A 14,854-nucleotide genomic window follows, 5' to 3' on the forward strand; every position below is an offset into this window, starting at 1 on the left:
ATATAATTGCAAGCAAATGAATTTAGAATCTGTTAATTTTTTAGATGCAGAAAAAGCTTTTGACTGTGTTGAGGGGCCATTCACATTTGGCATTTTGAAAGCCTTTCAATTTGAAAATAATTTCCTATATTGGATAGGAGAAATGCAGAAGAAACCAACAGCTACTATCCAAATCAATGGAAGGATAAAGAGTTTGCTAGAACAACCCAGTCTTATTGTGCTGCCCTGCAGGTGAAATGCATGCTCCTACAGTAGTGACTGCTGCAAATCAGCTATACTCTGCCGTCCTTGGTGCGCTACACTACTGGAGCACTGGTGGGAAGGCTTGGGCCTCCTGCACATGTTGGTGGAATGCTAGCCACGCACTGGAGCAGGTAAGCTGCCTGGTGGGCAGGAGGGGTGAAGGAGGGTGGAATGAGGGGACAAAACTGGGTCGGGAGGGGGAAAGGAATGAGGAGGCTGCAGGAGGGGGTGGATCCAGTGGCAATGGCACATGCTGTATCCTATCCCTCCAGCAGCAGCTTCCTTACCCTTTTTCTCTCTTTGCTGGTGCAGGTCCAAGAAGACCTATTGCACAGCAGGAAAATTACGAAGGGAAAGGGGAATTTAAATCCCCTTCTAAAGCCTCCCAATCCATCCTCTCCACTGGATACAGCATGCATCTTTTCAGCATGATTGAACCAGCAGGAGTGGAAAGGATATGATTGGGCTGCAATGGCACAACAGCCCGATCCTATCCCCCGCAAGCCCATAGCAAACAGCACCACCGACAGAGTACGTGGTGGGGAGGTGATCAGACAGCCCAGGAGAGATAAGTAAAAATCTTTTATCTACCTTCTAGGCTGCCTGGCAATGAGTCACTTAGTCCCACACCAGCTGTTTAGTCAGAGGGCATGCAAGGTCTGGAAAAGAGGCAATCACAGCATATGTTGTTGCTGTTGATCCTCCCCGTCCCACCCTCAACCTGATCCCTGCCCCTAAACCACCCCTGATCCTCCCTGAACTGCCCCAACACCAACCCTATCTGTTCTAGTGTGGGTTTGGAGGCCCCAGCATTTCTCAAAGTATGCTCCTAATAGCCCTGGGGCTCCCTGAGGCCCCTCAGGGGCTCCATAAGCACATCATAAGTGGCCACCACCTGCCCACTGCCCAGTTTGTTCATCTGTCCCTCCCTCCTCCCCTATTTATGGTTCTCCTTCCTCATTCCTCTCCTGTTCCAGCACCAGTATTCAGAGCTGGGCTTAGGGCTGCACCAATCTGCACATGCACCAACACTCAGGGCTCCCTGAGACTTCACACATGTGCTGGGAGGGCCCCCCTCAAGACTCCTTTTAGGAGTGTAAAGAGGTCCTGAGACCGAAACATCTGAGAACTGCTTCTGTGGACAAAGGAAAAACCAAGGGTAGCATCCCAGCTAGTACTTCTGTCATTTGGAGCTCATGACTGGAAGGAGAATTTTGCTCACTCTGGTGGTTCTTGCACAAGTGGAAGGGACTCTTACCTGAACAGAATGCTCCTGTTCATAGAGGTACTTTCAATTCATGAAGGAATCTCCATGGCAGAAGTGCTGGTCAGGATTCTCACTCCAGAGCCTAGGCATAGGTAAGACAAGACGAAAAAGTCCAAGAAGGGTTAGGGCTTCCCAACATATATTATCAGGCCAGGTGCGTGCAAGGGATAATGGAACAGGTATAGAAGGACCAGCCAGATGGTGTGAAAATAGAACAGTTATTGTAAAATAGTTCTACAGGCATTGCTGTGGGCAAAAAAGGAACTGAAAATATATTATGTGAATTCAGTCTTTAAGTCTACATAAAATATGAGATAAATACAAAGCAGAATGGGTTCCAATATGTCTCCCATTCCAGCCATGATCTGACTTAAATTTTAATAAGATAATTGAGTTAGGATAAAATAAATATGTTCAGGTACCTAGATCTTTTTGAAGGTGAACAGTTTAGTTCATTTAATGAGATAGAGATGAAACTTCAGGTAGAGCAATGACCATGGTATGAATATCCTCAATTCAGATAATTGTATAAGAAATTAAAGCAACAGGGATATCGTTTATGGCAAAATACTGAATTTGAAAACATATTCCATCCAGAATGAAAGAGTTTCAGTATTTCCAAAATCTTCAATGTGCTATTAAACTATCACTGTGATAGTGATAAGCCAAGAAGTATATGTTGAAATAGGGTCAAAATGTAGGAGGTGCTGTATCTATGGAAGGTTAAGAACAATTTCTCCTTGTGTGTAAAATGGCAAGAAAATCCTTATTCTATGGCAAGTAGATGGCAGGACATATCAGAAAAAAAATGGCACAAAATGAATCTGAATTGTGATGGGCATTTGCTAGAAATGTAATTTTCCACATTTGCCTGTCACCAGGCAAAACATACCGGAGCCAAATTAGAGAGGCAATGGAGGGAATCTTGTACGTCAGAGTGGAATTAGATCTTCACTTATTCCAACTACAGTACAGCAAAAGCTGTCAGAAAGTTTGTAGAGAACTAATTACATACATGTGAGAAGCAGCCGGAACATTGTTTTGCAATGGCATTGAAGTCAAAGAGGATACCAACAATGACAGAATGGGAAAATAAACGGAATTATTATGCAGTCCTGGTGAAACTGACAGCATACGTAAGAGTAAAAAGAAGGTGACAGCAGTGGAACAGATTGATGCAAAATTGGACTAGTTAAACTACTAGCAAAACAAATCCTTCTCCTCAACTGATGTCCAGTCTGTATACAATATGCTACGTACATATTTGTAATGCACAATCAAATATACCTCGTGCAAAGTAAGTTATGTTTATGTCACACTTTGGAAAGTACATGGCATGATAGGGATGTGGGGTGCCAGGAAAGCCTTGTTTTTTATTTCCTTTTCAAATGTACGTCTTTCACAATGGTGACTGCACAAAGGCTTAATTGCGCTCCAGTTAAAGAGGTTACTGAGGGGCAGAAAGTGTGGGAGAGTGTGATCTACACTCATGCTGAGGTCATTGGTGGGAGGGGCTTCTTGGCATCTGAAAATACTGTCCCGGTGACCTGGCCACTGGGCAGTTGAACATAATTTATGGTACAGGAAGACTTGTGCTTGCAAGCTGGACAATCTTGAATTGAAAGAATTTAGACAAAGGTGACACACAGTGCTACAGCTTTCCATTCTGGTCAATGACCCTTTATTAGCATGATCTTGATTAGAGGGAGCCTTGGCTCATCCTCTTCAGGGCAAAGTCCTGGCTGGCTCTCAGGAATGTTAGTGAAGGAGCCATGATGGAGTTAGGAAAGACTGTGCATGCTTTGGAAAGTGACGTCAGTGGTAACATACTTATACCCCGATCCTATCAAGATCTCGTCTGATCTCGGAAGCTAAGCAGGGTCAGGCCTGGTTAGTACTTGGATGGGAGACCGCCTGGGAATACCAGGTGCTGTAGGCTTATACCATAGTCTTTCGAGACTGAAGGTTGCCAACCATCAAGGACTGGGCTGCCAGGCGAAGTGCATTGCAGTGGGGGAAGGTTGTTGAAAGCACAAGCAGCACTCCATTAGCAGCCATTTTGTGCACACTGCTGCATGTTCTACCCCATTGGTGGGGATGGGGGAGGAACAGGGAAGGGGTGGGTGGATGCTGTGACAGTGGCATGCACCAGAACATATGCTAACTTTTAACAACCTCCCCCCCCCCTTCTTTCTTCTCCTCAGACTTGTGTTAGTTAAAGAGGAGGAAAACCATTGCAGAATAGGAGGCTTATGAAGGGGTAAGTGGATAATAATTCCCCTTTCCTGTCTGAAGTTTCCTGATTCCCCCCACCCCCTGAATACAGTGAACACCTTTTTGGCAAGGTTGCATTGGCAAGGGAGGGGGAAAGGATAGGATTGGGCTATTATAGCCCAATCCTGAGCTGCCTGGTGCCAAGAGGAGCAGTGGCGCCAATATGGCTGCCACTGCATCCTATGTGCACTGGGTAGCTGCCAGCATCCCCTATGGGGAACGGGACATTTGCACAGTTCCTGCAATGGGGCTACTCAAGTCTGTGCTAGTTATTTTGCCAGCACAGAGTCCCTGTTTTGGGCCAGAAGGCCTGACGCGGGGTTCTGGATCTTGTGGAGCAGAGCTCCACCAGTCCTGCCCCCCTTCTGCTCTGCTTCCTCCCCCAGCTCTACTCTTCCCCTGCCCCGGAATGCCTCCCCCCTGTCCCAATGAACCTCTCCCTAGGTCTTCCCTTGCTCTGGGAGGCATGTGGCGGCTTCCGGTTGACTCTGAGCAGGTGCCAGCGCTGACCTGGTGCTGAGTACTACAGACGTGCCTTATGGTATGTTTGCAACACTCATTGCCACGGTAAAGCTAGCACTAGGAGCTCAGGATTGGGTTCTTAGTATCTTCTTGTGCTGGGTTTTATAATCACTGAACAAATGGAGGAATGAGAGATATTCAATCTCTCTCCTGGGCATAATGAAAAGAATGGTGTCATTGTCTTTTTCAAAATGCTGCCACTTTTATGTTAGCACTACAGGACCACAATTTCTTTCAAAAAAATAGATTTATTCCTCAGTGGTAGGCAGACACCCAACATCTCACTTTAGCTGTAGGCCAAAGAAGCAAGCATCTTCCTTGGGAAGCCCAAGAAGGCCCAAGATTCTTTGATTAGTCTGGCCATTGTACCTCTCTCACTAGGGTGGCTAATGTTCTGGCTGGCATTCCATCCAAATCCCCAGACTATCTTGCATATCTAATATTGGCTTAGACATAGTCAATGTCAAGAGAATTTTGAGAGGCAGGATGAAGGTCACTGAGGGTTATTCAGATCCCACCATTGGCTTAGAGCCTTATAGTCTTTATGACAAATGCAGTGTTATCTCAAATAATAACTGGCAAACACATGCAGGAAAGCAATTGCTGGATTTGACATTTGGCACCGATCTGGACATGAGGATAGAGGAATTGGCTTTAGACATGCTTGGATATTATCACCTTCAGTGCTACTAGTCTGGCTTTTGGCCTGGCACATTGCTGAAACTACACTTGAGGCATTGATCAATGCTATCTTTGCTTACAAATCAATTGGGTAATTGCACCCTATTGATCTTTGATTTTTCTTTTTTTTTGGCAGCCTTCAGTGCCATTGATTATGAACTATTGGCAATATGAGTGTAGCACATGGCATTAATTCGCAAGACTGTGGGTCTTGAGTAATTCTGGTCATTTCCAGGAAGGAATTCCCAGAGGCTAGAGATGAATAATTAAGGGTTCCATCTTGTCTTCTCTGCTCTTTCCTGTTCAGGGTGTCTGTATGACTCCAAGCTGTCATGGCTGAAACCCCCTAAAACATACTATACTCCAAGAAGCATGACAGTAGGAACAATAGCTTTGGCAATCACCACCAATTTTTGAAGTGTAGAAGGGGAGGGTTTGTCAGACACTGACATTCAAAAACCAGGTTTGCTGAACTTTTTTTCGGTTTGGAGCTGGGGGTTTTCTACGTTTTCAGGTCAAGTGTCAAATTGCTGGCGTTATGTTAAACATGAGCAGTAGTTTATAATTAAAATACTATACCTACTTAAAATGTTTTCCTTGTGTTTAGCCCAAAATATGTTTTGAGGCCCCTTATATTTGATCGTGTCAAACGAAAATTAGCAATTGTGAAAATTAAATATGTAGCATAATGATACCATGAGAAAGACTCTGTGAGTTAGAGCCTTAGCAAAATGCTAACAACAAATAAGAGCCCTTTTTACTTTTACTTTAATAAGTTAGACAGAGTCAGGAGTAATTTAATTTAATGCATCACCTGATTATTCAAGTCTCTTCTAATATCTTAGGTTTGCCAATCCCATATGCAAAATCCCATGTCAGTTACTTGCAGCCAAAGCAATATCTGTTTCCAAGGAGACGGAACTCTTTATCTTCTCAGGGAACTTCTCTAAGGAATGAGAGTCTAAAAGAAGGTATGAGGTACCTTCTTAGTAACATATAAATACAACAGTGGGATCACCCACTGAAAAATGCAGAATTTGCATAGAACAAGCCTGAGTTCTGTCCTTTAATTTACCTTGAACTATGATGTGGGTTATCATGAGTTAAAAAAACACATCTAGTTAAATGGGCATATTTATATCTATGAGCCGTAAGACTTGTTCAAATGCCTTTGGGCATTGTTTAGACATGTGCAAGTAACATGTTGAAGATCTCCACTCTTCCTATTACTTCACAATGCCACTTCCAAAATATCTCAGGGACCATCTTCTCCCCATGTTCTACTGTGATATTTTAGCTCAGTGAAACATCCTTTCTTCACCTCAGTTGTCTCTGAGTATTGTGAGGCCATGAAGACAAGTTTCTTGATGGCTGTCCCACAACACAAAGTAGGAGGGTAGACATGCAGCTACAACATGGTTTGCAACATCTTCCCATTTTGTGCTCTTGCTAAGAATAAATGAACAGGTTCGTGAAAGTTTTGATAGCTCTTCTCTGCTATGGGTTATCATATGATTTGATATGCTCTGCTCTGCAATGGGCTATCAGAGCTCTTTGATGGACTATTGACAGCTCTACTATGGGCTATTTTGTTAAGATGACTAAAAATGTGCTAACCAGGTGATTTGCACAATGAACTGAATGAATTATATCCCTCTGTGATGTATTTGGGATGATCATGGAGACGGCTGCTAGATGCCAAGTATTACCCAGTGCTTAGCTTTCCTGATACATACTCAAATACCCATGGATATAGCAGTATTGAGGAACTCAATAATGTGGGCACTCTGTCTTTACGAATTGTGTTAAAGGAGAAAATTTTAAGGTCCTATTGGGATAGTGGACTAAAAGTATATTTCTAAATATTTAACCAGATTTCAAACAATCCAAGATGCCAGTGCTTTGTAGCTTGGAACCTTCCTAGCTTGCCTCAAACTACACATTCATCACGTAGAGCTTCATTCTTCTTTCTGTTCTTTTTTCCTACATTTTTAACCCCAAGTAGCCTGGGCAGTCTGCAAGTCTGAATGAAGGGTCTATAGAGAGAGGCACTTAGCGCAGGGTCAGCACATCCATTAGGCAAGACAATCTGGGTTGCACAGGTAGCAGATTGTGGGGGATGAGAATGTGAAGCTGTGTTTTGGCCACTCCTGTTATATGTTGTGCCATTGGCCACTGCACTCAATTCCTACACTTATAATAGTTTCCCTGCCCCCTGAGTTCATGTTACACATGTCCTAAAAAGCAGTGGTTTCCAAACTGTGAGCCGTGGCTCTCCAGGAAGTAGTGGAAACCAGCCAGGGGAGCCTCCGATTCTTCGCGAAACACCCCACCACCCTATGTTATGTATAGGATTGTAGCCCTATTGAGGAGCTGCAGCCAATGACCCAGTAGGTCAAGGGAGCCACCAGTTGAAAAAATTTGAGAACAATCGCTTCAAAAGCATTCCCAGTAATGCACCCCACCAATCCTTCAGCTGAAGCGCACAGCCTGATTGGGCTGTTTTGAGATAAAAATGGAGGAAAGAGCCAAGGCATTCCTCATAACATTGTATGATCTTCAAAGTGCATGTCTAATCTCTCTCCCACCCTCACTGGCTAAGATCTTTTGCATTCCTACAGTAAGGGAGGTAAGAACATGTGTGGGAAGAAGCAAGGTTTATCCTGGGGCTGCTCCAAGATTGAGGAATCATCCCTCTCTCCTGGGTTTTAGAAATAAATATAAAGTCTAGATATTTAGTTTGGAAGCTGGGGCAATGAGTCACCCTTGCTTGTGATCACATTTAATGTTTAACTATCTGACACTGATTTTTTAATCCATCATTTTTAATGATGTTTTAATTTATTTGTATTTTTAATTGTTCTCGATTTTTAATTGTTTTTATTTGGATTTTTAATGGTTCTTACTACTCTTCGAGGATCAGAAATAAAACTGTTGAACACTTTTTAAATAAAATGAAGAAGTAGAGTAGCGCATTTATAGTAGATGTCTCTGAATATTGGAGTTTATCAACTGCTGGCATTTTCCTCCACAAAAGCATCACGCAAACACAAAAGAGATTTTTTTTTTAAGTGATTGGGTGGGGGGGATAACAAGCATGGGTGTTGTGTCTAGGAAACCGGAGTAAGCAAAACAATCTAATCACCACTTGTTTTTTTTTAAGTATTAAATATATACCTTTTCCTCTGTCTCAGCAGGATGCTGCAAAAGTATATTATTTTTTTCCAGTTGATTTCCTCCTTTTGAAGTCATTCTTTGATTGTTTGACAGCTTTATCAGAGCTGCCATAGAAATAGCAGACATTGATGTGTAATATATTGGACAGTGGGTGTGTGTTTGGGGAACGATGAATTAAGATCTAAATTTTATGTTAAAAGACTCTAATGGGCAATTTTATGCAACTACACTCCTAGGTATTATGGGTAATATGATAGTGACAGTCAAGTTGGTACTGGTAGTAGGAGACACCTTAAAATACCAATAGATGGCAGTTAAGAGTCTTTCACAGTTTGCTCACCAAAGCTAAATTGTGAAGTTGTGATGCCTGCATGGATGCTAATGAGTGTGATCATGTAAAGATGATATAATGAAGTCACAGACTTCAAGCCACATGGTCTGAAGAAAAGCTGAACACAGCTCAAGAAATCCAGCTCTCTATATACTGATCCATCCACAGTCATTTCAAAACACTTGATTGAGAGGGATGCCCTGAGTTATGAATATTTGACTTGCAAACATCTACACTCAGGAGTAAACTAATAATAATAATAATAACAACAATAATAACAATAATAACAATAATGAAGCTTAAGAAGATTGCACAGACTGATTATAAATGGCTCAAATGATCCATTGGAATTTATGCAGAAATTCCAACATCAAAACAGGTAGGAGCATAAACCAGAAAAAATGACAGAAAATGAGAAAGTCAAGATTTTGTGGGATTTTCTAATACCAACTGAAAAGGTTTTGGTGCATAATACACCAGATATTACAGTAATAGAAAAAAATTAAGTGAACATTATCGACATAGCAATACCTGGTAATAGCAGAATTGATTAAAAAGAGCATTTAAAACTTAGTAATCATCAGGATTTAAAAATTGAAATCCAAAGATTATGGTGCAAACCCAGTGACCCAGTGGTCAACCCAGTGGTGATTGGTACAATGGGTGCAGTTCCAAAAATGCTTGAACTGCATTTAAACATCTGAACATTGACAAAATTGCTATCGGTCAAATTCAAAAAGCTACCCTGCTTGGTTCAGCCAAGTCCAGCTAATGAATGGGCAGCTGTGATGTGGAAGATCATCATCATCATCATCTTGCTCATGAATGCCAATCTGCAAGGCTCAACAGAGATCCATACTGACCTATGATTATGTCATATGCCAGTGCTGCCTCTAAGAGAGGGGTAGAAAAGCTCCTTGTCAGTGGGTTTTATTTTTTTATTTTTGGCAGTCTCTAGTAACAGTCATGTTTTTTTCACATAATGCCCCAGAGCTTGCATCAATTTAGGGCATAGAGTAACATGGCTGCTACAACAAAAACATGATGGTACCCACTAGTAGCTGTCTTTTTTTTTCCCCGCAGAGTGAAAGCAGGTGGGCAGACTTACCTTATAGTGGGGTAGAATAATGGCACATTCATATTTCCTTCTTTAAAAACTATTTTAAATATGTTGACATATAAAGGCATGTCTTGTCCTCCCCACAACATTCCAGACCAAAGCAAATACAGTATTGGGACATTGTGGGGGGGAAAACATGCCTTTAACATACTCACCAGGAAGAAGCCATCTGGATGGGCTTTGACACTCGTTTATAAATTGAAAAACAAATTTCCAGAAAAAGCCCACCACTCTGCCATATTATCCCCCCCCCTTTACACAAAAATGGACAGGACCATATGAATGAATGGTTCATTCAAGCTCCATAGATGTTCATTTTGTGACTTCAGAAATTAGATTACAAGGGCCCTGTTTTGTTCGGTTTTCTGTTCATTTCATGAATCTCTCTACTGGTAGAAGTACAGGTCATGGTGAAGCCACCTACCCATGAAACCTTTCGGGGACAAACTGATCAAAATTCCACTGCCAAGCTGACTTGTCTGTATCTGTGATTGGTGATTTCACATGAAGACAAAATTGGAACAGCGTTTATAGTAATATGAAAAACATTTAATGTGAATGATCCCTCACGGTAGCACCATTTACACCTTCTTATCTCTCCTTTGCTTTTCCTCAGAACATTTGTGCTGGGATATAGCTAGCAAATGGTTACCCAAGGAGAACAGAAGCTGCCAAATGACATGGCAAGTGTGATGCACCTGGAGTTTGAACATCGAGGGCTGGGTGCCAAAATCCACTAGATGTGTTTTCATGCAATATTTAGCACGCATTACTGGGAAACTGCATCCAAAAATGAGTTTGCTCAGAGGTGACTTGTAAATGGCCAACTCTTCAACTGAATGTGTGCTTCTGTATGCCCTAAGTATATATGACATTGTGACAGGAATTCAACAGGTGATTCATCTTTGATTATTAAGAGCCCAGTAGGCGCATCATCTGTTCTACATTATACAGTAATAAACTGTTCTATTGGGGGGGGGGGAAGAGGAAAAGAAGAGTGGCCAACAAGTCAAAGAACCAGCATTGCTTCTTCACATGCTAGTGCCTCCTTAAACATGGACTGTGCTCTTCCTTCCTCACTGTGGGCCTGGAAACACCAACTGCCCTGTGAAGAAGAGGATCCTCTCGCCAAATGTCTCCCTGCCCAGCCTGCCACCTGCTTCAAATTGCCCTGCCACCAACCTACCTGCTCCAGTAGGACATGTGCGAGCTGCTGTCAAGCACGTAGAGATTTACAGTGGAAGACCATGACATCCACCACCATAAGCCCCAGATATAATTGGGCTATCAATTAGCTTGCTTTGGCCTCCTCATTTTTTTAAATTCACATGCACTCATTTGGAGTCCTGCCATCTCCTCACACTGTTTCATAAGAAAGGAAGTCTGCTGACTAACTTATGTTACGCCTGAAGATTTTATTTTTTTCTAATGTGAAATATTCAATAAGGAAAGTTGAGCTTCTGTCGAAATCTTCAGGTTTGCTCTCAGTAGTCACCTGGAGACAGGCAGAGCGATCCAGACCCAGCTTGAGCTGGCACAGATCCCCTGAGTCAGCCTATGACTGTTGCAAACATGTCGTAAGGCACCTTTGCGCCACCTTGTGAATGGGGCATTTCTGCCCTGAGGTCCGTGCTGGTTCCCAAGGGCCAAATCCCAACCCTACTCTGGTAAGTTAGCACCAGCTGAGGCAGGACGTTGCATAGGGGTTGGAGAGAGTGGTGGGAGGGTGGAATGGGGTGTTTGGGGGTGGGAGAAGGCAGTGGGCAGACCGGGCCTGGGAGGGGGGTGGAACCAGCCACAGGAATTTAGGCTGGATCCTAGCCTGTTACACTGGGCTGCTTGGATTTGCGCCAGCTATTTTGCTGACACAGACCCAAGTAGCCCCATAGGGGTGGCTGGTGCACAACACTGGGTAAGGGGAAAAATATCTCCTTACTCCAAGTTGCGCTCTAGCTGGCTCCGACCTTGCACTGGATACAATGCAGGCCAGTTGGCATGCCTGTTCCAGCGCAACTTAGAATTGTGCCCTAATACTGATTTCTGGAGACTCCAGGCTAATCCCAGGGGATCAGCAGCCCTACTTCTCTTCCTGTGAAAATCAGTGAATTGAAGTGAATTGAAGAAAGTTTACTCTAGTCAGGTCACATTTTGGTTCTGCATCTATGTGGCACACCTGTTCAGAAAGCTGGATCGCATTCATGCAAACAACTTCTATGCTTATTTTGACTTTAGACTGCCTTCTGCTTCTGAAAATTAAATTAATGACCTTCTTCTAGGTTTGCTATTAGCAAGTTCACCATTTCCACTTACTGATCATGTTTGCCCTGTTCATCCAATGGCCTCGTCTTTCACCTCAGACACTGCTAGCAAAAAATTCATCGAATAAGAAGAAAAAGAAAGAAGTGTATGTAGTATCCAATCACATTCAGCGCTCAGGTTGACTTATTCCAGTACTCCAAATCCAGGCAATTTAATTTGCACGTTGTGCAAAACTGATTACTAAATATGCAAATTGCTCCTATGAACTGCTACACTGTTGAGTTGTTTTGCGTCTGTTTCTGGCAACTAGCTTACCACTGCTGTTGCAGGCTCCATTTCAACCGCAGACCCATCCGCTTTGACAGTTGTTACACACTGAGCGCTCATCTCAGAATGTAGCACCACCACCCACACAAAAGAGACTCGCTTGGATGTTGGGGGAACCAACCCAGAGCACAAAAGTGAACATACAACACCAAAATAGGCCTCTAAAGACAAAACTCCAGAACGTGCTATTCACAAGCTTTTGATTTTGGACACTAATTTTAAATCTCTCAAATGCAGCACAAATATATTATGACAGTGTTCCTTCCTAAGATCGGATGGGACATTATAGGGCAAGAGAAAATATACTGAAATAAAAAGCCTGTGCAAGGAAAAAAAGGTTGGAATTTTGCAAAAAGAATAAATGTGAAAGGTGAGGCAATATTAGTGAATCTATCCCAAATAGATTTCACTCAGAGTCATAGAAAGTGAAAGGCAAACTACAGGAAACTGCTCAATCCTAACAGGAGCATTCAGAAAAACTAACAGCTTCCTGTACTTTGCTGTTATGTTACTACAAGCAATATGGATTCTTTTAAAGTTGAGTTGTATTTGCTTTCCTTTTGCTTCCTTCTCTTTGTTTCCAAATTCTGACCCACAGCCTTTCCATTTTCACTCCAGCACATTTTCTGAATGAAACTAGTCAAGAAGGCTGGAGAGTCTGAAAGAATAACAGCACCCTTGCCAGATGCAAGGGAGTGGCAACAGGATGCAGGTATTTTGTTGCCTTGTGTGCTCTGTGAGGCATCTGGTGGGCCACTGATATAGGAAGCTGGTCTAGATGGGCCTTTGGCCTCAGTGGTGTTGCTAGTGGGGTGCGGGGAGTGTGGACCGTACCGGGTAATGTGCACGGGGGGTGACGCGCACTGGGGGAGTGACACGCTAAAATCACAGTGGTTAGGAGTAACCCCATCATGTCATATACTGTTGAATGCAGAATGCCCAGCAGAATGCAATGCAAAAAAACCAGAATAAAATATCTCCTTTTTATCAAAAGTTATTGGTAAAAAACCAGAAAACAAAAAATGCATGGAACCCAATGGAAAGTGAAACAGAGCCATATTGCACGTTTACTCACAAGTAGGCAAACGTGCCTTAGTCTTTAAGAAAGGGCAGGCTGAGAGGAATCCAATGACACCAGAGTGGTCCTGATCCAATGAATGTAGTCTCCATAAAACACCCGAGAAGGAGGTCCCTCCTTCCAAGCTGGCGAATGTATTGAGCCCTATGGAAAGCAAAACTAAGCCACATGATCGCGTTTACTCGCAAGTAAACAAATGTGCCTTGGCTCCTGGGCAGGTCAGGCAAAGGGAAATGTTAGGCCACCAGAATGGTCATGATTTGATGCAACTGACGCTCAACAAATGCTCCAGAAGGCAGCCCCCCCCCCATAAAAAGAATGAAACAGAGGCTTGACAGGGTAAGGTGAATTTTTTTCTATTTAAGCTGCAATCCTATCCACACTTTCCTCAGAGTAAGCCCCACTGACTATAATGGGACTTACTTCTGAGTAGACAGGCGTAGGATTCGGCTTTCAGACTTGTAAAGCCAGGTGGGTCCTGATAGTGATTTGCTTGAAATATAAGAACTTAAATTGAACTGGGTACTGGGTAGGGATGAAAATCTTACTGATTCTTTTTTTTTTGGGGGGGGAGGGTGTTACTGTAGGCAGGCTACAGACAAAATTCACTTGGTGGAACAGGACTAGCTTCCCCTTATTTAATTATTTGTTTTACTTTAATTATTTATAATTATTTATTTTAATTTGCTTTATGATTGGTCCTGTCATTCTAAAAAGATTGTCATTCTAAAAAGTGGGTCCCAGTGCTAAACGTTTGAGAGCTGCTCCAATAAGGTGTTAATAAGTTGACACCCTGGGGGGAGGTGATACCACTAGTGACTAAAATCACAGTCTATAAAAATAATACCATCATGTTATATATCAATCAATGTGCAATTTCATGCAGAATGCAATGAAACAAACTGCATTGAAATATCTTTATTCTATCAAAAGGTACAGCCAAAAAACCACTGGGGGCGGAGAGATGGTAGATCACCACGCCCACTACCCGGAGTATTGTTCTGCCCACTGCAGGGGGGTGACATGCTGGTCTCCCACACTGGGTGATGTGAACCCTAGTGACGCCACTGTTTGGCCTGATCCAGTGGGGCTCTTCTTATGTTCTTATGCTAAATGTTCTTGAGCAGCTTCACCTAATATTATTTTCTTATGTCATCCTAAACATACTTAGGTTCCATGTTGATACACCATTAGTACTGCAAGCACTTTAAGAATGGTACAAATAACATCAACCAAAGTCATCAAAGAGCACCTGCATTGCATATAGAAGGTCCCAGATCTAATCCCTTTCACATCTAAGTAGAGTTGGGAAAGCACCCCCCTACGTCAATCCCCAGAGAGCCACCACTAGCTAGCATAGATAACACTGAGCCAGATGGACTGGGGTCCAATCCAGAAGAAGGCAGCATACCCTTTCCTATAACAAGCAAGGCAAACCAGTCCATCTAGGTCAGCATAGTTTTCACTGAATAGTAGTTGTTTGTTGGGGTTAGGCTTTGCTTTAAGTCTGCAGACAAGGCTGAAACAGAGAGTGACTACTATATCCGCAGGCTAGTGAAATGTGTAAAATAGCAA

The sequence above is a fragment of the Tiliqua scincoides genome, chromosome 2 (genome assembly GCF_035046505.1).
Source record: "Tiliqua scincoides isolate rTilSci1 chromosome 2, rTilSci1.hap2, whole genome shotgun sequence".
In the NCBI taxonomy this organism is placed as follows: domain Eukaryota; kingdom Metazoa; phylum Chordata; class Lepidosauria; order Squamata; family Scincidae; genus Tiliqua; species Tiliqua scincoides.